The 19275-nt window shown below is 44.1% G+C and overlaps 1 protein-coding gene across 4 annotated transcripts in view; it reads left to right on the top strand.

Moving 5' to 3' along the window:
* The first annotated feature begins 3846 nt into the window (after positions 1 to 3846).
* CHST10 (carbohydrate sulfotransferase 10) overlaps positions 3847 to 19275 on the top strand; it is a 60049-nt gene continuing 44620 nt past the window's right edge. The window contains exon 1 of one of the 4 annotated variants that reach the window (XM_056556059.1): positions 3847 to 4010. The gene's annotated coding sequence lies outside the window, so the exon portion shown is untranslated. Of the gene's footprint in view, positions 4011 to 4108; positions 4426 to 19275 lie in introns of those variants that run through there. The other 3 variants (XM_056556054.1, XM_056556053.1, XM_056556056.1) reach the window with 3 other exon arrangements.

The raw sequence follows: 19275 nt of genomic DNA, 5'->3' as shown, positions 1-19275 counted from the left end.
TATTTGCATCTCGGCTCAATCGCCAACTGCCCAAGTTTTTCAGTTGGAGGCCGGATCCGGAAGCCATGGCGACAGATGCGTTCCTACAGGTCTGGCCTCAGGGGACGCTGTATGCATTTCCCCCATTCGCCATGATCCCCAGAGTGTTATGGCAAGCGGACTCGCAGAAGTCGACGTTGGTCGTAGTCACTCCATGGTGGCCGACCCAGCCGTGGTTCCCTCAGGTCCTGGGAATGACCATAGATCATCCGAGGATTTGCCCACAGTTGCCGTCAATTCTGACGGGTCCGGCGGGGGAATTACACCCGCTGGTGTTGATGGATCAGTTGCCTCTGATGGCGTGGAAGATATCGGGGCATCAATCTTTGGTGGAGGTTTATCACAGTCAGCTAGGGACCTCATTCAAGATGCATGGGCCCCAGGTACCAGGTTGGCTTACCGATCAGCCTGGGGATTTTGGGTTCATTGGTGCGCACAGCGGCAAATGGATCCCATTCATGCCCCTATGTCCGGGGTGATTAATTTCCTATCCCAAGCATTTGATGAGGGTAAAGCATATTGGACCATCAACGTGTACAGATCTGCGATTTCAGCGCAACACGTTCCGATTGACGGGGTGTCGATTGGTCGACACCCGTTGGTTTGTCGCTTGCTAAGGGGTGTCAGGTTTAAACGGCCTCCGGTTTCGCGGTATCAATCTACGTGGGATGTTTCGTTAGTGTTGCGTATGTTCTCAGATTGGGACGACAATGAAGTTCTGTCTCTCAAAATGTTATCCTACAAGCTTACTATGTTGTTGTGCTTGGTGTCAATCAAGCGTGTCTCGGATGTCCGGGCCCTGGACATCTCCAGAAGACAATTTACCCAAGCGGTTCGGTTTACCATGGCTAGGCGTACAAAAACGGATTTGCGTGGTTTTTTACCCAAGTTTTCCAGCGCACACCAAATTGTGCGTGGTTAGGTGTCTCAAGGCTTATGAACTGAGGACTGGGGAGTTACGCTCTCCAGAGTTTTCGCAGTTGTTGATTTCGTTTCGGTCACCCCATCTGCCGGTTTCCTCTCAGACTTTATCTCGGTGGGTGAAGTGTGTTATGGAAATGGCTGGGGTGGATATCTCTCTTTTTAATGCTCATTCTTCACGGAGCGCCATGACCACTAAGGTGGCACAGACGGGTGGCTCTTTGTCTGAGCTGTTGAAGGCGGCGGATTGGTCGTCGGAGGAAACTTTCCGAACGTTTTATTTTAGACCAGAGCATCATGTATTAATGTCTGTTTTGTAAGGTGGTTTTGATGTACTTTGAACTTGCATTTGATACGAGCCTCCTGTCTGATATAAAATTTGGGATTTTCCTAGTGGTATGACGGAAAATATAGATTTTATGAAGACAGGAGGCGAGTATCATCCCTCCCTGTTACCCGTCCCTATTATGGTATATGTTTTGGTTTCTTCCAGGTTATTGAAATCTACGTCAAGACGTGTTGGAGTTTGCTGCTCTGATGCTTCACTGGAAGTTCGGTTCTACTGTTGGAATCGGAAGTTTTGTTCCTTCGGTTGGAGCTGACGGGTCTTGTTGATGTCGATCGAAGTTGTTGGTTCCTCGAAGCTGTTGGTTCCGGATGCTGGTTTCGTTGTGCAGGATTCTATTCCGTGGATTGTTCGCTTCAAGAAAGAGGAGGAAGGTGGAGCTACAGTCGGTTTTATATGGAGCAAGTTGGATGGGATTGGTGGGATTGATGGAAAGGGTGCGGTCAGGTTGCTAGGTGACCTGCATCCTAGTTTTTTCTTTACTGTTGAAGTTACATTGCATTTCTTTCTGCTAGTGAGTTTTAATAAAAAAGGATTATGCATTTGATACTCGCCTCCTGTCTTCATAAAATCTATATTTTCCGTCATACCACTAGGAAAATCCCAAATTATATTGTAAAAAGAAAGGGATGGATGGTGGGATGGCTAGAGGGAGGGATAGATGGATAGAGGGAAGGATAGAGGAAGGGATGCAGGGCTCAAGTCCTGCAGGAATGCATGGGAACTGAGTTTCTGCCCTTTTTCCACAGCAGGAACACTGTTCCCATTAGATGGAGACCTGCAGGACCAGCCCTTGAGTGGAAATATTGGGTGAGTTCCTGCACTTTTTCACCCAGGACTTGACCCCTGGAGGGAGGGATGGATGGATGACGGGAGGGATGATAGAAAGAGGGATGGATGGATAGAGGGATGGAGTGATGGGTGGAGGGATGAATGGATGGACAGATGAAGGGAGGAAAGGATGTCACAATTTTTTATACAGTTCACACAATTGATGAAGATAAATCATTTGGACAAAGCAGCAGGCAGCTGCTTGTAATATGGCTCGACGGATGGAAGGAAGAATGGATGGATCAGATGGAGGGAAGGATAAATGGATGGATCAGATGGAGGGAAGGATGAATGGATAGATGGAGGTAGGGATGGATGGATGGATGGAGGGAAGGATGAATGGATAGATGGAGGTAGGGATGGATGGAGTAAGTGATGAATGGATGGATCAGATGGAGGGTAGGATGAATGGATAGATGGAGGTAGGGATGGCTGGAGGGAAGGATGAATGGATAGATAGAGGTAGGGATGGATGGAGTAAGTGATGAATGGATGGATCAGATGGAGGGAAGGATGAATGGATAGATGGAGGTAGGGATGGATGGAGGGAAGGATGAATGGATAGATGGAGGTAGGGATGGATGGATGGAGGGAAGGATGAATGGATAGATGGAGGTAGGGATGGATGGATGGAGGGAAGGATGAATGGATAGATGGAGGTAGGGATGGATGGATGGAGTAAGTGATGAATGGATGGATCAGATGGAGGGAAGGATGAATGGATAGATGGAGGTAGGGATGGATGGATGGAGGGAGGGAAGGATGAATGGATAGATGGAGGTAGGGATGGATGGATGGAGGGAAGGATGAATGGATAGATGGAGGTAGGGATGGATGGATGGAGTAAGTGATGAATGGATGGATCAGATGGAGGGAAGGATGAATGGATGGATCAGATGGAGGGAAGGATGAATGGATGGATGGAGGTAGGGATGGATGGATGGATGGAGGGATGAATGGATGGACTGATGAAGGGAGGAATGGAGTGATGGATGAAGAGATGTAATTCACAATTTTATTGCGCACACAATTGATGATGATAATAAATCGTTTAGACTCAAATCAAAGCAGCAGGCAGCTGCTCGTAGTATGGCTCAATATATGGAGGGATGGATGGATGGATGAATGAATCAGATGGAGGGAGGGAGGGATGGATCTGATGGAGGGAGGGCTGGATGCATGTCATTCACGAGTGTTTATATAGGTCACACAATTGATGATCATTTGGCCTCAGCAGGCAGCTGATAGATCAATGAATGAATGGATGGATCACATGGATGGGAGGAAGATGAGGGGGAGGATGGATGGATCAAGGGATGGATGTGATTGACAAGATCAGTATTAATGAGGTTAGTGAGGAGGATTCTTAAGGACACAGCAGTGAAAGCAGCTGACAGTCTGGCTCACTGGATAGATGGGAGCTGAGGAGAGGGGGAGGGGTGGATGGATGTATACGCAGGCGTCTTACCTTGTTTTACACATTTGCAATGGATAACAGTAATTATTTTAGTAAAAATAAGGATTGTGGTGAAGGGCTGCAGCAGCTCCAGCACCCGGCACTTTTTATGTACTTTTTAAGTGGGCTTGCATAGCCTTGTTCCCACGTGGCCACATTGCAGAGGGCTCTGATTGGAGCTCAGTAATGAGGGGCAGTGGACATGCGCAGGGGGTTAAATGTGGGCGGACACCATGGCAGTAAGGGCGGTAACAATCTCTGGGCCCGGGCAGCTGAGAGCAGGAGACGCGCAGTGCATGCAGGGACTTGTAGTATATGGCAACCTGCACAAAGCGCCCATGAAGTGACTGGAATCCACGGGCATCATAACGGGCGAACGGAGGCACGGAAAATGTTCACGGACATGGCAGAGAGGTGGTAGGGGCAATGTTCTATTGCATGGCAATGTTTTCTGTGTGCTACATGAGATATTTCCTTTAATATGGGGGATTTTTCTACGCATGTTGCGCACTATACTACCTCACGGGATAAAAAGACTATAGATTCAGACGCAGCTCTCAGACATCTTGCTGGCCTTCCAGACAGTGCCCAGAATGCCCCCAGAACCATACTGAGATATATATACAGTATATCTATCTCCACAACCAAGAACTATTAATTGAACTCAGTAGAAAGATGTGATAGTCAGCATAGCCCCAGCTGTGTGTCATAGCCTGTATCATGTGAAACTACAGATCCCAGCATGGCCTGAACAATTCTGAAGATATGCTGGAAGTTGAACAGGACCACTCATCATATTGCTCCAGATCATATTGGATCCACTACTGATCAGGTGCAGTCAGAAGCAAAATAAACATTTAATCTAGTGACTTAGGGCTTGTTCACACGGCTGTCTGTCCCTGTTTTTTTAAATTTAATTTTTTTTGTTAACCCCATTTCAGTTCCGTTTTTGCAGATTGTGAATGGATTAAAAAACGGTGTTAAAATCCCATTCATGTCAATGGGGTTTTTTTTACAATCCGTTAACATCTGTGTGCACCCATCTGCACTCATTTCCATTTTTTTTTTTCGCGGAAGAAAACACGGACATCATTTTATCATTGAAGTCTATGGCAAACAGATGAACCTTTAAAGGGGTACTCCGGTTCTTACACATCTTATCCAATGTATAGGGGATAAGATGCCTGATCGCGGGAGTCCCGCAGCTGGGGACGCCCAGGATCATGCACGGGGCACCCCGTTTGTAATCAGTGCCCGGAGTGAACACGCTCTGATTACGGCCGACGGCGTATGACGTCACGCCTCCGCCCCCGTCTCATGTCATGCTCCGCCCCTCAATGCAAGCTTATGGGAGGGGACGTGATAGCTGTCACGCTACCTCCCGTAGGCTTGCATTGAGGGGCGGAGCGTGAAATGACACGGGGGCGGAGGCGTGACGTCACACACCGCCGGCCCTGCAGTCGACTGTAATCAGACCCAAAGCGAACACGCTCCGGGCACTGATTACAAACGGGGTGCCGCGTGCATGATCCCGAGCGTCCCCAGCCGCGGGACTCCCAGGATCAGGCATCTTATCCCCTATCCTTTGGATAGGGGATAAGATGTGTAAGCACCGGAGTACCCCTTTAATGTCATCCGTTTGCACCCGGGTTTAAAATATCCTTAATTACATCTGAGCATGCTCAGAAGAGGTGACATCAGCAGACTCCTACAGTGTTGTGGGACTACTACTACTACTACTACTACTACTACTACTACTACTCCATGATGGGAGTAGTAATTCCCTGGCTGCAGGAGTCTGCCGGTGGCTGGAGGGGGACTACATTAGTGTTTGTACTACTACCCCATCATGGGTTCATGATGTGGGTTGTAGTACAGGGGTTGAGGGATTGATCGCACCGGGTTTCACTTCTGACACCCGATCCAATCATAAGTTATAAAGCAGGGGAACGGGCGGTATGGTCCGCAACCCTGCGATCACCGATGTATTTTACTTTCGTTCTTAAATTCCTGCGGGGAGCTCTGAATGGCCGGTACTGAGGAGCCATTCAGGGCTCTCTGCGGGGTTTTTAAAATGGACAATGTATATTAAAAGCGCTGTTGAGGGCAAGATATATAGCGCTATAAATCTAGCCCCCCCCCCCAGCGCATTTATAATTATATACCCCCCGCCGGCGCAATTATCAATATATACCCCTGGCCTGCGCATTTACGCGCAGAGCATCGCACCAGCTGCCGCCGGCACGATGCTTCTCATAGAATACTATTCATACATAGCACTGCAGGGGCATATTATATAGAAGTGCTGTGGGGGCCAGATATATAGTATTATCTGGCCCCCACAGCACTTCTATATAATATACCCCTGCAGCGCTGGTGCCATGCTCTGCGCGTAAAATGCTTTTTACATGCCGACTCGAGACCTGTTGGAAAAAAATTAAAGAGGTGTATAGGATGGAACATCTTTCAGCAGTACTAGATAATAAGCTCCATGTCTTTCAGAAGATATGGAGGCTTTGGGAGGATTATGATGATTCTCTGAATAACCACTGGTGTGCCATGGCCATGCGAGATTCTCTTTTTTATATTCTTTCTTTTATTTTTTATTTTAATTTTTTATTTCATCATAATTTCTCTTACTCCTCCTACTTCATCTCTACAGTGTTTCTCCTTTATATATAAGGCTGCAAATTTTGCTTTATATATTGCAAAGTACTCATGCTCACTGTACACATGTCGTATTTTTCTTCTGTACTAAAATACAAAATTCTTTAAATAAAGTTATACAAAAAAAAATGCTTTTTACAGCGCTGCATTAATGACAAATGCGCAGGCAGGGGGTATAAAATTATAAATGCGCCTGTGGGGATCATATAAATATACTGTGGGGGTAATACAACCAAAGGATAAGTCAGCCAGCACTATTGATTCCAAACCATTATATGGACCTGGCTTACAGGTGCAAGCTGCTGGGCTAAATATACAGCAACAGGAGAATACAGCAGCACACTGCTAGCACAAAGATATAGATAAAACATGAGTATATAGATACAACTAATATATATATATATATATATATATATATATATATATATATATATATACTCATGTTTTATCTATATCGTTGTGCTAGCAGTGTGTTGCTGTATTCTCCTGTTGCTGTATACTGCAGGGGTATATATTTTTGCACTGGCGGGGGTTATATCTTTATAAATGCGCTGGGGGGCTAGATATATAGCGCTATATATCTTGCCCCCCACAGCGCTTTTACTATACATTGTCAATTTTAAAAACCCTGCAGGGAGCCCTGATTGGCTCCTCAGTACCGGCCATTCAGAGCTCCCCGCGGGGAATTAAAAAATGAATGTAAAATACATTTGTGATCGCAGGGTTGATCAGCCGTTTCTATCAGTTTTTAAATCTTTTTATTTTTTTTATTTTTTAAACGGAACGGGGGCAAACGGCCGTGTGAACGCACCCTTACAGATGACATCCTCTGTCACTGGATTTATACTCCCTCCTACAAAAACTGAAGGAAGTGAGGGTCTTTATAAACTACTGGTGGGAATGAGGGTCTCTATAAACTACTGGTGGGAGTAAGGGGTCTCTATAAACTACTGGTGGATGGAGCTCTATAAATGGTGGTAGAGGGACTCTATAAACTATTGGCAGTGAGGGGGCTCTAAAATACTGGTGGGAGTGAGGGTCTCTATGAACTGCTGGTGGATGGAGCTCTATAAATTATTGGTGGTAGGGGGGCTCTAAACTACTGGCAGTGAGGGGGCTCTATAAACTGGTGGTAGGGGGGCTCTAAACTACTGGTGGATAGAGCTCTATAAAGTAATGGTGGTAAAGGGACTCTAAACTTCTGGCAGTGAGGGGGCTCTAAACTATTGGTAAAAGAGGGCTCTATAAACAGATGGGGGCCCTATAACTCACTTAATTTCTGTACACAGGGATGTATGAGGGCTAATTTTTTGTGCCTTGATCTATAGTTTTTATCGGTATAATTTTTGTTTTGATGGAACTTTTTGATCGCTTTTTATAAAAAAATATTCTGCCATGTGACTGAAAATCAGCAATTCTGGTGTTAGGAATTGTTTGCACGACCAAATGTAGTTTGTAAAGACAGTTTTCATTTTACCATGAAATGTATGGCACAACCGAAAAATATTATTTGTGTGGGGAAATTAAAAAGAAGACAGCTATTGCAACTTCTAGAGGATGTTGTTTTTACTGCACTGCACTTTACGGTCAAACTGCCATGTCTTATTTATTCTGTGGGTTAATCTGATTAAAATGATACCCATATTTAATATGCTTTACTACTATTGTCCTGCTTATAAAATAAACTCAAACTTTTAAAAATGCCTAGGTTTCAGATTGCATTTTCCGTATACAGTATGAGGGCTCATTTTTTTTTTTTGCACCGTGATCTATAGTTTTTATGGGACTTTTATTTTAATTTTTTGCTTTTTATGAATTTTTTTTCTGACGTGATCAAAAACCATCAATTCTGGTGTTTGTAATTTTTCTACATTTCCGCCGTTCACTGTGCAAAATAATAAACATTATGGGGGAGATTTATCTAAACCTGTCCAGAGGAAAAGTTGCTGAGTTGCCCATAGCAACCAATCAGATCACTTCTTTCATTTTTAACAAGCCCTCTGGAAAATGAAAGAAGCGATCTGATTGGTTGCTATGGGCAACTCATCCCCCCCCCTGGACAGGTTTTGATAAATCTCCCCTATATTCTAGTATCTTCTTGTATAGCCTGGGTGCACAAGAAGCTCGGAGATCCTGTGCGCCGGAGGAAGGTAAAAGACCTCCGGTGGCCATTTGCACTTAATGGAACCCTGCAATTACACAGAGGGGTCCGTTAAGCCCACTGGAACCTCCAGTTTCGCTATAGATGCCGTGATCGGCATTGATCACATCATCTATGGGGTTAATGATGAACATCAGTGGGATTGTTGATGTCCACCATTATCGATAAGTCCTCGACTGCTAATAGCAGCCAGAGTTTATCTGCTATGTAGTGAGCACTGCTCCTGTGTTTGCTACATAGGCATGACATAAATGTACAGCTCTGCGTGCAAAGTTACTCGGTGCAGTGCTGTACATTTACGGTGAAAGTCCTTAACCCCTTCCCGCTATAGGACGTATGCATACGTCCCAGCACCCGACAGGTTTGCGCGAAGGGACATGTGCATACGTCATAGCAATCTCCGGCACTGCCGCAGGAGATCGGCGGCGGGACCCGGCTGTCAATCACAGCCGGAGTCCTGCCGGAGACGCGATCGCGCCGGTCCCGGGCCATTAGCCCCGTAGATGCTGTGATAAATCCTGATCACGGCATCGATGGTGTTGACAGGGGGAGCGCTCTCCCCCTGTTCACCAACGGCGGTGCCGCAATACGATCGCGGGTCGCCGTTAATTGCTATGGCAGCAGGAAGTCAGATCATGACCTCCTGTCTGCCCTCTACAGAAGCCTGTGAGATCCAGCCACAGCTACTGGATTGCACAGGCTGTATTGTGTGCAGCAGATCAGGTCATACTGTGCTGCGGTACAAATGTATTGCAGCATAGTATAACATGTATAAAGTGTATTAAAAAAATAAAAAATAAGAAAAAATTCCCAAATAAAAGCCCTGTATTATCACCAAAAAAAGATAAAAAACACAAATCATATGCATAACTGGTATTGCAAAATCTATAATGATGTGTACTATAAAACTATAATGTAAGTTATCCTGCATGGTGAATGCCGTAAAAAAACATTAAAAAAAAAAAGCGCAAAATTCAATACCAATTTTGGTACAAATAGTGGAATAAAAAAGATCAAAAGGTAGCACGTATCGCAGAAATGATACGAATAAAAAGTACAGCTCATCCCGCAAAAATACGCCCTTACTCAATGGCATCGGGCGAAAAATAAAAAAGTTACGGCTGTTGGAAAATTAATGGCAGAAAAAGAATTTTGCTCAGAAAAGGAAAAAGAACATAGAAAGCTATAAAAATGGGTATCGCCATAATCGTTCTGACCCACAGAATAAATATAACATCACTTTTACCACCCAGTGTACACCATAAAATTAAAAAATTAAATAAAAACACCACAAATTTCGGCCCCGGCAGCAAGTGTCGTGGCCGAAAACGTCACACTGCCACTCAGCCTATCGCCGACCGAGTTGGGACTTCGCTGCGGCCGGTGATTGGCTGAGTGCAGTATGACTCGCCGGCCACCGGCAACCAGGAAGAGGATCGTGGCTGAGACCAGAGTGGGTTACCGGAGGCACTGGGGGAGCGAAGGAAGGTATGTACATCCTTTATTTTTTATTGCTGGCAGTATGGAGGACCATTTTTCTATTCTGGAGTTCTCCTTTAAGGAGAAGTTTCATATTGAGAATCTTATCCCCTATCCGGCCATATTATGAAGCTTGTAAGTGAGCACTGATCAACTCTGGCCATCAAAAAAAAGGCAATAGGGAAACTGTGGAAACTGGTGTCACTGCAAGCTCTGGTTTGTTTGTAGTATTTAACCACTGAGACAAATATGCCTGCATTAAAGCAAAAAAAAAAAAAAAAAAAAAAAAAAAACTGTAGCATATTATTATTTTTTTTTTTTTTATCAAGACTGAACTTTTGCCTCTATTTATTTTAGATTTAGTACGGTAGTTTCATAAAAAATGGTTGCAAAGGTAAACCTAGCCTTAAAGAAAGTGATCCAACCTGTACAACTTTTTTTATTTTATTTTTTTTATTCAATCATTATTGATAGGAAAATCGCTTACCAATTAATTTGAAATAAATAACATTTTGGATACACGTTGAGGTTATCTCAGTTGTTTTTTATCTGAAAGGTAAGGAAAATAATTGCCTTCTTGACTTTCTTTCCTCGATTTAATCTTCTTTGCAAGAATAGTTTTCTCCAATAATAAATGAATACAAGGCGGTCAGAGCAGTGTGAAAAAGAGATTACTTGCTGGTGGAATGATTCAGATAGTAAGTAGTTCATAGGTAAGTTAGGTTACCTGAGAAGAAAAGGACATTATACGTGTGAATACAGTTTTTCATCACAAGGGTCTAGTCACACGTACAGTTTCCTGTGCAAATTTGAAGCTGCACATTTTGTGCTGTGCTCATTCATTTAGTTTACATTGAAATCTGCAGCTTCAAATCTAAGATGGTTTTTCTATTGGAAAACATATAGAAAACACAAAAAAGGAGAAAAACAGAAAACAAATGAATAGATGAAAACGGAATGGGTGTGAACACGGGCTTATGAAAGTGGAGCCATATTAATAATGAAATAAAAACTCCCTGCGTAAGTTCAAACCCGCTGGCATTCTGCAGTCCAAAGTGAATTGCCAGTAAGCTTCACATTTCATGATGGACCGCTGTATGTCTCCACCTCAAATGTCATTCATTTAAAAGTGATAGGTCACCCTGCTGCTGTCTACTACCTAATGGGGGTGGGATTTCTTAACCGAACTACCTTCTGGAGGCTCCTACCTAATGGTGGTAGAGATATCTTCCTAAGGGCATCTATGTAATAAGGGGGATTATCTAAATAAAAGGGAATTGTCCACTTATTATGGCTTCTACCTAAATAGGAGGGGATTATCTACCTACTCAAGGAATTTTCCTAATGGGGGGGGTGAAATGATCTACTGAGGGCAATTTACTAATGGAGGGAATACATGGTCTACAGAGCTTGTGTAGAGCTAGGTTCACCATATGGTCACTGTGTTAGGTGATATTGGTCTGTGTATAGTGTTTTGTTTGTTCAGTATGATTATGGCGCTATTATCCAGTCACTGTGTGGTGGTAATGTTTGTGGCCATGGTGCACCAAAATTATTTGTCTCTTTACATAGTGGTGATATTGGCGTATAGTGGTTTTTATTTCATAAAGAGTATGATGGTATAATTTAGTTACTGCAGTAGAAATATGTTCTGTTGTGGGGGTAGCATTTTATGTTTCTAAACTCCAACCGTTGAGAAAATCCTACATGCACACCTGGCAAGCTGCAGTACATGCACATTGCCACTGCATTACATTCACAGCATGAGGAGGGCTTGCATAATTCTTTACCTTGTCCCAAGTGCTGCCGACCTACGATCTGACAAAACCTATGCAAGCTGCAATATGTGTGGTGTTTTTTTTTTTTTTTATTCTGTGTGACGCCATATTTAAGCTTTGTCTGTCTAAGGCAGGGGTCTCAAACTCAAATTATCTGGGGGCCACTGGAGGTAGCGGCTGGGTGAGGATGGGCCGCATACACCCCTCCCATATATTGCCCCTATCATGCGCCCCTCATCATTCACCAGCAGTAGCACCCCCCATCATCCACCAGCAACACCCCTTACCAGCAGTAGCTCCCCCATCATCCACCAGGCAGCAACACCCCCATTCCCCCTACCTCCCTGTGGTAATGGCATGAGCTGACAGATGATGGAGGTGCTACTGCTGGGGTGGGGGGGGGGGAAGCATTAGGTAGGCAGCAGTTTCCCCACATTAGGTAGCTGTAGCACAGATTCCCCTCATTAGGTAGCCTTGGCACAGATTCACCACATTAGGTAACCGTAGCACAGTTTCCCCCCGGGACAGTGCTCTTTACATCTGCCTGCAGGGACTTCCTGGCGGAGGTGCACACTAAAAGTGATGTCATTGCACGCGCTGCGCAGGACGTCGGCGTCTCTGCGTGGCACTTGTGATGACGTCAATCACCACGCGCACCTCTGCCGGGAAATCCCCGCAGGCAGATGTAAGTAGCAGTTTAGTGAGGGGGCAAGACTGGTTGCCCCGTCTTATGTGCACCGGGTCCCATGTAGCAGTGTTTGCCAAAGTGTGTGAAGTCTTCCGGCATTTAGCCCTGCTTGCCCGAAGCAGGGCTAAATGCCTGAAGAAATCACCTGCCCGATGCCCGGAATTGCATGTCTCGGGCGTCGGGCGATACAAATTCCAGATCCCTGGTGCGGGCTGGGAGTTTGAGACCCCCTGGTCTAAGGCCTCACAAAGTCTAGAGCCACCTCTGCTGACCCAAGCCAAAGGATACTCATTTGGCTTCTATTACGTGAATGGAACCCTATGGATATGTTTGGGGTATACATAAAGAGTTTATCTCCGTGTATGCATAAACATGGGCTTCAACTGTGATGTGAAGAGAGCCTGTTAAACTACAAATAAAATTTTTGGCTCATATAGAGATTATACTTTATTTATATCAAACCGGGAAAACCTCCTTTAGGTGGTAAAAACTAATTTGAAAGGTGTGAAGTTAGGAACACTACACAGGAAATTATAGATCTACCTGCTGGGGATGATTTGTGGATAAAAAAACAAACTTGTGAGCAGGATACTTTAAAGTTGTCAGTGAGTTTTTGAGTACCCACCTTGCTTACACAAATTCAAACAGTAAAAGATCTGCCATTTAATACATTTCCAGCAGCTTTTGATATCCCCTTTTAGTCATGTATTGCAAATTAGCAAAACTCCAGACTAGAAATGAGCGAACTTGCAGTAAATTCGATTCGTCACAAACTAATTGATGACTTATCCTGCATAAATTAGTTCATCTTTCAGGTGCTCCCGTGGGCTGGAAAAGGTGGATACAGTCCTAGGAGACTCTTTCCTCAGACTGTATCCATCTTTTCCAGCCCACCGGAACACCTGAAAGCTGAACTAATTTATGCAGGATAAGTCATCAACTGCAGAGCCGAGAAGAATTAAAGAATTAAAGGGGCACTGTCAGATACAAAAACTTTTGATATGTTGTAAAGCATGCAAAACCAATAGGTTTTGCAATTGCTTTCATCAGAAAATTTTCGGTATTTCCTACTGAAAAAGCCAGTCAAACAAATGCCTCCCCCGCCTGCTAGTCCTGCTATGTCCATGCATCATCACCTATGTCATGTACCCACTTCCTTGATTGACAGATGTGAGCGCAGGGCTCACAGCTGGAGGAAAACCCTCCCACTGTCAACTTGTGTCCCGCTACTGTCAGTGAAGACAAGCTGGGAGTTGTAGTTTTGCTAATGATCGGGGAGATGTGAGCAGACAGCATACTGAGGGAGGGGGCGGAGACCTGCACAGTGAGGCCACACCCCCTCCCTTTGAGAGGAATTCAGACTAGTGAGCTAAATTAAAAGTGTACTAAAAAAAAGGTGCTAGACACAAAAATTATATGTACATGGTTAGGATTAGGTACTGAATGATATATAAAAAAAAAATGTTTTTTTGTTGGATCTGACGGGTACGCTTAAGTTAAAAATGTATCATTATAAAAAAAAAAAGTCCAAAGTGGTCTAGTTAGTTCAGCACAGTACTATATAGTGTAGGGTACTTGCCTGTAATTAATTTTATTCTCAATATTTTTTTTTATTTTTTATTTTTTTTTATGTTGTAGTGTTCTCCAGTCTGCAATACATTGCAAGATATCATTTTGTTTTATTTACTAAGCCTTCACAATCGTTCATGCGTCTGGGACACACAATAGATACAATGAGGTAACAAAAGAACTTTTTCTTATTTATCAGCTGATTCCTGGCCCTTTCACACAAGCAAATTATCAGGAACAAGTGCTCCTAGGATCACTCATTCACCCAATAATAGGCCTATGTAAAAGGGATTTTATATAGGTAGCATCCCATGAAAATGTTCTTACATCAGGAGGATAGCTAATTTGCATACTTTATTTATTACCAGGAGCTTTGCCTGAAAAGATAGTTTTACTCATAGCATTGAAAAAAAAAAACAAAGTTGATCGTAGGATCTAAAAGTGTTAATTTGATGTGCCAGTTAGCTCGGGACCTCTGCAGTCCAATTACAGGGTCCCAATCAGCTAAAATGGTGGACCAAGATCCCCCCCCCCCCCCCCCCATCTGCCTTCATGCCACTCGGTGATCCTCTACCTATACAGGCTAGCTCAGGCAAGTTGTACAAGAAGATTGCTGATAACACTGATCATTGCTTTGCTGTGGCATAGCATTGAACAGTGTTTGTAATCAAAGACTGCAGATAATAGTCCCCTATGGGGCCTATTGTAAAAAAAATGTGTGTTAAATGTGAATAAGCTCCACCCCTGGGGGCTTATTCACACTTATTGTACCTGTCGCTTAAAAATGGCCTAGAGACAGGTCAAAAGTTTTGATTGGTCAGGGTCTAAGTGTTGAGACCCCAACCAGTTTTTAGAATAAGCGGGGTGAAAAGTGCAGCTGACCAAAACAATCTCAAAAACTTACATTGTACATTTGTCTCCCTCAGCCCGCTCTTCCCTAGGTCTCTGAACACGTTGACCTTCATCAATTAAAACTTGAAATGTATCTACTTTTTTTTTTTAAAGGGACACAGCCCAGCCCCCTCTTCCCAACTTTCAAATAAAGTAATGTAAACAAAATAAATATAAACGTATTTGGTATTGTCCCATGTGAAAATGTCCGAACTATTAATATATAACGTAAATGAAACCACATGCTTAAAGGGGTACTCCGGCGCTTAGACATCTTATCCCCTATCCATGCCGTGACAGCTGAACATGCTCCGGGGATTGATTTTAACTGGGGTGCGGCGTGCAAAATCACGGGGGTCCCCAGCAGCGGGACCCCCGCGATCAGGCATCTTATCCCCTATCCTTTGGATAGGGGATAAGATGTCTAAGCGCCGGAATACCCCTTTAAATGTAAAAAAAAAAGTACCAAAGTCCAGTATTGCTAGTTCCCAGTCACTTCTTATATCAAAAAAAGAAATGAATAAAAGGTGATCAAAAAGTCCTATCTAAACAAAAGTTGTACTCCTAAAAGCTACAGATCACAGCGCAAAGAGATGAGCCCTCAAACAGGAAAAAATAAAAGTGCTATAGGGGCCAAAAAGGGAAAATTTTTGCAAACTTATTTTCTTACAAGTTTTAAAAGTACCAATCGATAACAAGTCCTCATACGGACCTGTAGGTGGAAAATTGAAAGACTTATGACTATTAAAAAGCAAGAAGCAAAAATTAAAATGAAAAAATTGCTGCATCCTCAGGGGTGTGGAAATAAAATAATAATAAAAAAAAACTACTTGTCCAAGGGACTAAAGCGGAACACAATCTACTTGTCCCTCAAGAAAATCTACTTGTCCTGGTTGATGAAATAATTTCAACCAAAATATTACGATCCCCCCCGCCCCCCCCCCCACTAGACCACCAGGGATGGATATAAGATCACTTTAGACACTGCTGTCAACTTAGACAGAGGTGATGTAATGGTTTAATAGCGGCCATGGTGATCGCAGCATGCCGGGCTATTAGCGGAGGGAGAGCTGTAGATAGCTCCATTTAAACCCGAGGCAAGCCCCCCCCCCCCCCCCCCCCCATTTGACCCCTATAACTCCAATTTTTCCATATACAGGGATGTATGTGGGTAACCTTATGTGCCGTGATCTGTTGTTTTTATCGGAACCATTTATTATCGGAACTTTTATTAGGAAAGGAGCTTATTCACATATATATGCACTTTTTAAAAATATTGTAATCACTATTTTTCAGTCTTCATAGGGACTTATATTGGAGTCTTTTGATTGGAAACCACTGAACGCCGCTGTGTTACTGGGGGGGGGGGGGGGGGGGGGTGTTCTGCTTCTCCAGTTTGTGTGGTGCATTTTGTGTCAGAAAATGCTGGAAGATGCATTTAGTTACTAGATTACTACAACACCCAGAATGCTCTGATACAGCCTATGGTTCTGTGGGTGTTGCACTGTATAGTAGTACAGGTAAGGTTATTGTGTAACATGCTGGGAGTTGTAGTTTTGGTTTGTGTCAGCTGCAGAGCCATAGTCTGTGTCAAGGAATACAGGGAATTACAGTTAGTAACTACAACTCCCAGCATGCCCTGATGCAGCCTATGGCTCTGCAGCTTGCCCGAACCAAAACTACAACTTCCAGCATGTTGCACTTTATAGTTCTACAGTTTAGGTTATGGTGCAACATGCTGGGAGTTGTAGTTTTGGTTCGGGCGTTTTGCGTGCATCCGTGGGGCTCTTGGTTGTCGGGTGAGTATGAAGGGGGCGGGATTCTGGGGGTGCAATTTAGTGCGGGTGGCCAGAAACCACTAAAAAAAATTAGATGGCACAACTGGCGACAGCACAGTCCGACCCTGAACAAAACATACATGCATACACATTTACATACATAGATACACACATGCATACACCGGCCACTGCCCCCTATATCATACATTACAAACATACATCACACATAGACACATCATCATACATACACCTGCCGCTGCCCCCGCATCATACATTACATTCACACATACACCATACACATACACACCATACATATGCACACATCATACATACACCCGCCGCTGCCCCCATCATACATTACATCACACATACACAGACATCATACACACATCACACATACACAGACATCATACACACATCACACATGCACCCGCCGCTGATACCCCCCCCCCCCCTAATTATACATTACATACATATACAACCACCCTTCCCGCCGCTTGCATGCTCGGCCTCCTCACCTGAGCTTCACACTCCCCGCTCTACATTACACAAGAAGCAGGGGGAGAGCGAGGACGAACACAGCTCGGTACACAGCTCCATCCCCCGCACACAGCTCGGTACACGGCTCGGTTCACAGCTCAATCCCCCTCCCCGCACACAGCTCCTCCCCCTGCTCTGTCTCCACAGGACGTCATCTACCACAGGGAAGGCTGCAAGTTTGCACGGGGAAAACACAGAGCAGGGGGGGAGGGAATAGAGGACATACTGCACAAGGAAAATACAGAGCGGGGGCTCCTCACCTCCATAATGATATGTGTGAGGAGGACAGACTGCACTGCACGGGGAGGATTTCTGTGTGTGAAGGAGGACCGACTGGGGCACGGGGTGGGTTCTCTGAGCAGCAGCCCCCTGCTACTGAAATCAGCTGGGGGCCGCCACCCCCTCCATACACCCTGAACGCCGGTGTGAGGTGCAGACTTGCATCGGCTCCTGCTCCTCACACCGGCATTAAAGAAAAATAAGAGGGAAGTCGCTCTGGCCCTGCTAGCCCGATACAGGGCTAAATCTACCAACAATTCCCCTGCCCGGCGCCCAAAACTACTTGTCCCGGGCGTCGGGCGATAGGATTTCCATATCCCTGATCCTCAAGAGGTTAAAGTGTGTATGTAGAGAGAGCAGTATTCCCATTAAATTTAATAGAATTTCAATGAAAAAAAAATAGCATTTTTTGGGCATAAGGCGATGAACAAAAATTACAGATATAGTAATTAATTAATTAACTAATTAAAGAGGGGCTGTGGCCAACCCAAAATTGTTTAGAATTTAGAAATTAGATTAGGATACCTAGATCACACACCTCTTTACAGTTTCTTGAAACACCCTTCTGTTCCTGAGATATGATGATTTTTAGTTTGTATAACAATTTAACCCCTTAACGACGCAGGACGTATATTTACGTCCTGCGCCGGCTCCCGCGATATGAAGTGGGATCGTGCCGCGATCCCGCATCATATCGCGTCGGTCCCACGGCTAATACCACACATCGCCGTTCGCGGCGATGTGCGGTATTAACCCTTTAGAAGCGGCGGTCAAAGCTGACCGCCGCTTCTAAAGTGAAAGTGACCCGGCTGCTCAGTCGGACTGTTCGGGACCGCCGCGGTGAAATCGCGGCATCCCGAACAGCTTACAGGACACCGGGAGGGCCCTTACCTGCCTCCTCGGTGTCCGATCGGCGAATGACTGCTCCGTGCCTGAGATCCAGGCAGGAGCAGTCAAGCGCCGATAACACTGATCACAGGCGTGTTAATACACGCCAGTGATCAGCATGAGAGATCAGTGTGTGTAGTGTTATAGGTCCCTATGGGACCTATAACACTGCAAAAAAAGTAAAAAAAAAAAGTGTTAATAAAGGTCATTTAACCCCTTCCCTAATAAAAGTAAACCCAAAAATAAAAATAAACATATGGGGTATCGCCGCGTGCGTAAATGTCCGAACTATATTAATATATCATTAATTAAACTGCACGGTCAATGGCGTACGCGCAAAAAAGCGCATTTTTGGTTACTTTTTACACCATTAAAAAATGAATAAAAAGCGATCAAAAAGTCCGATCAAAACAAAAATTATACCGATAAAAACTTCAGATCACGGTGCAAAAAATGAGCCCTCAGACTGCCCTGTACGTGGAAAAATAAAAAAAGTTATAACGGTCAGAAGATGACCTTTTTAAACGTATACATTTTCCTGCATGTAGTTATGATTTTTTTTCCAGAAACAAAATCAAACCTATATAAGTAGGGTATCATTTTAACCGTATGGACCTACAGAATAATAAGGTGTAATTTTTACCGAAATATGCACTGCATAGAAACGGAAACCCCCAAAAGTTACAAAATGGCGTTTTTTCTTCGATTTTGTCGCACAATGATTTCTTTTTTCGTTTCGCCGTGCATTTTTGGGTAAAATGACTAATGTCACTGCAAAGTAGAATTGACGACGCAAAAAATAAGCCATAATATGGATTTTTAGGTGGAAAATTGAAAGGGTTATGATTTTTAAAAGGTAAGGAGGAAAAAACGAAAGTGCAAAAACGGAAAAACCCTGAGTCCTTAAGGGGTTAAGGAATCAGTCAGATGGGTGTGAACTTAATTTTAATATGAGAGAATATCA

The sequence above is a fragment of the Hyla sarda genome, chromosome 2 (genome assembly GCF_029499605.1).
Source record: "Hyla sarda isolate aHylSar1 chromosome 2, aHylSar1.hap1, whole genome shotgun sequence".
NCBI lineage: Eukaryota > Metazoa > Chordata > Amphibia > Anura > Hylidae > Hyla > Hyla sarda.
The sequence above is the reverse complement of the archived record's forward strand: the minus strand, read 5'-3'. Positions and strand labels throughout refer to the sequence as shown.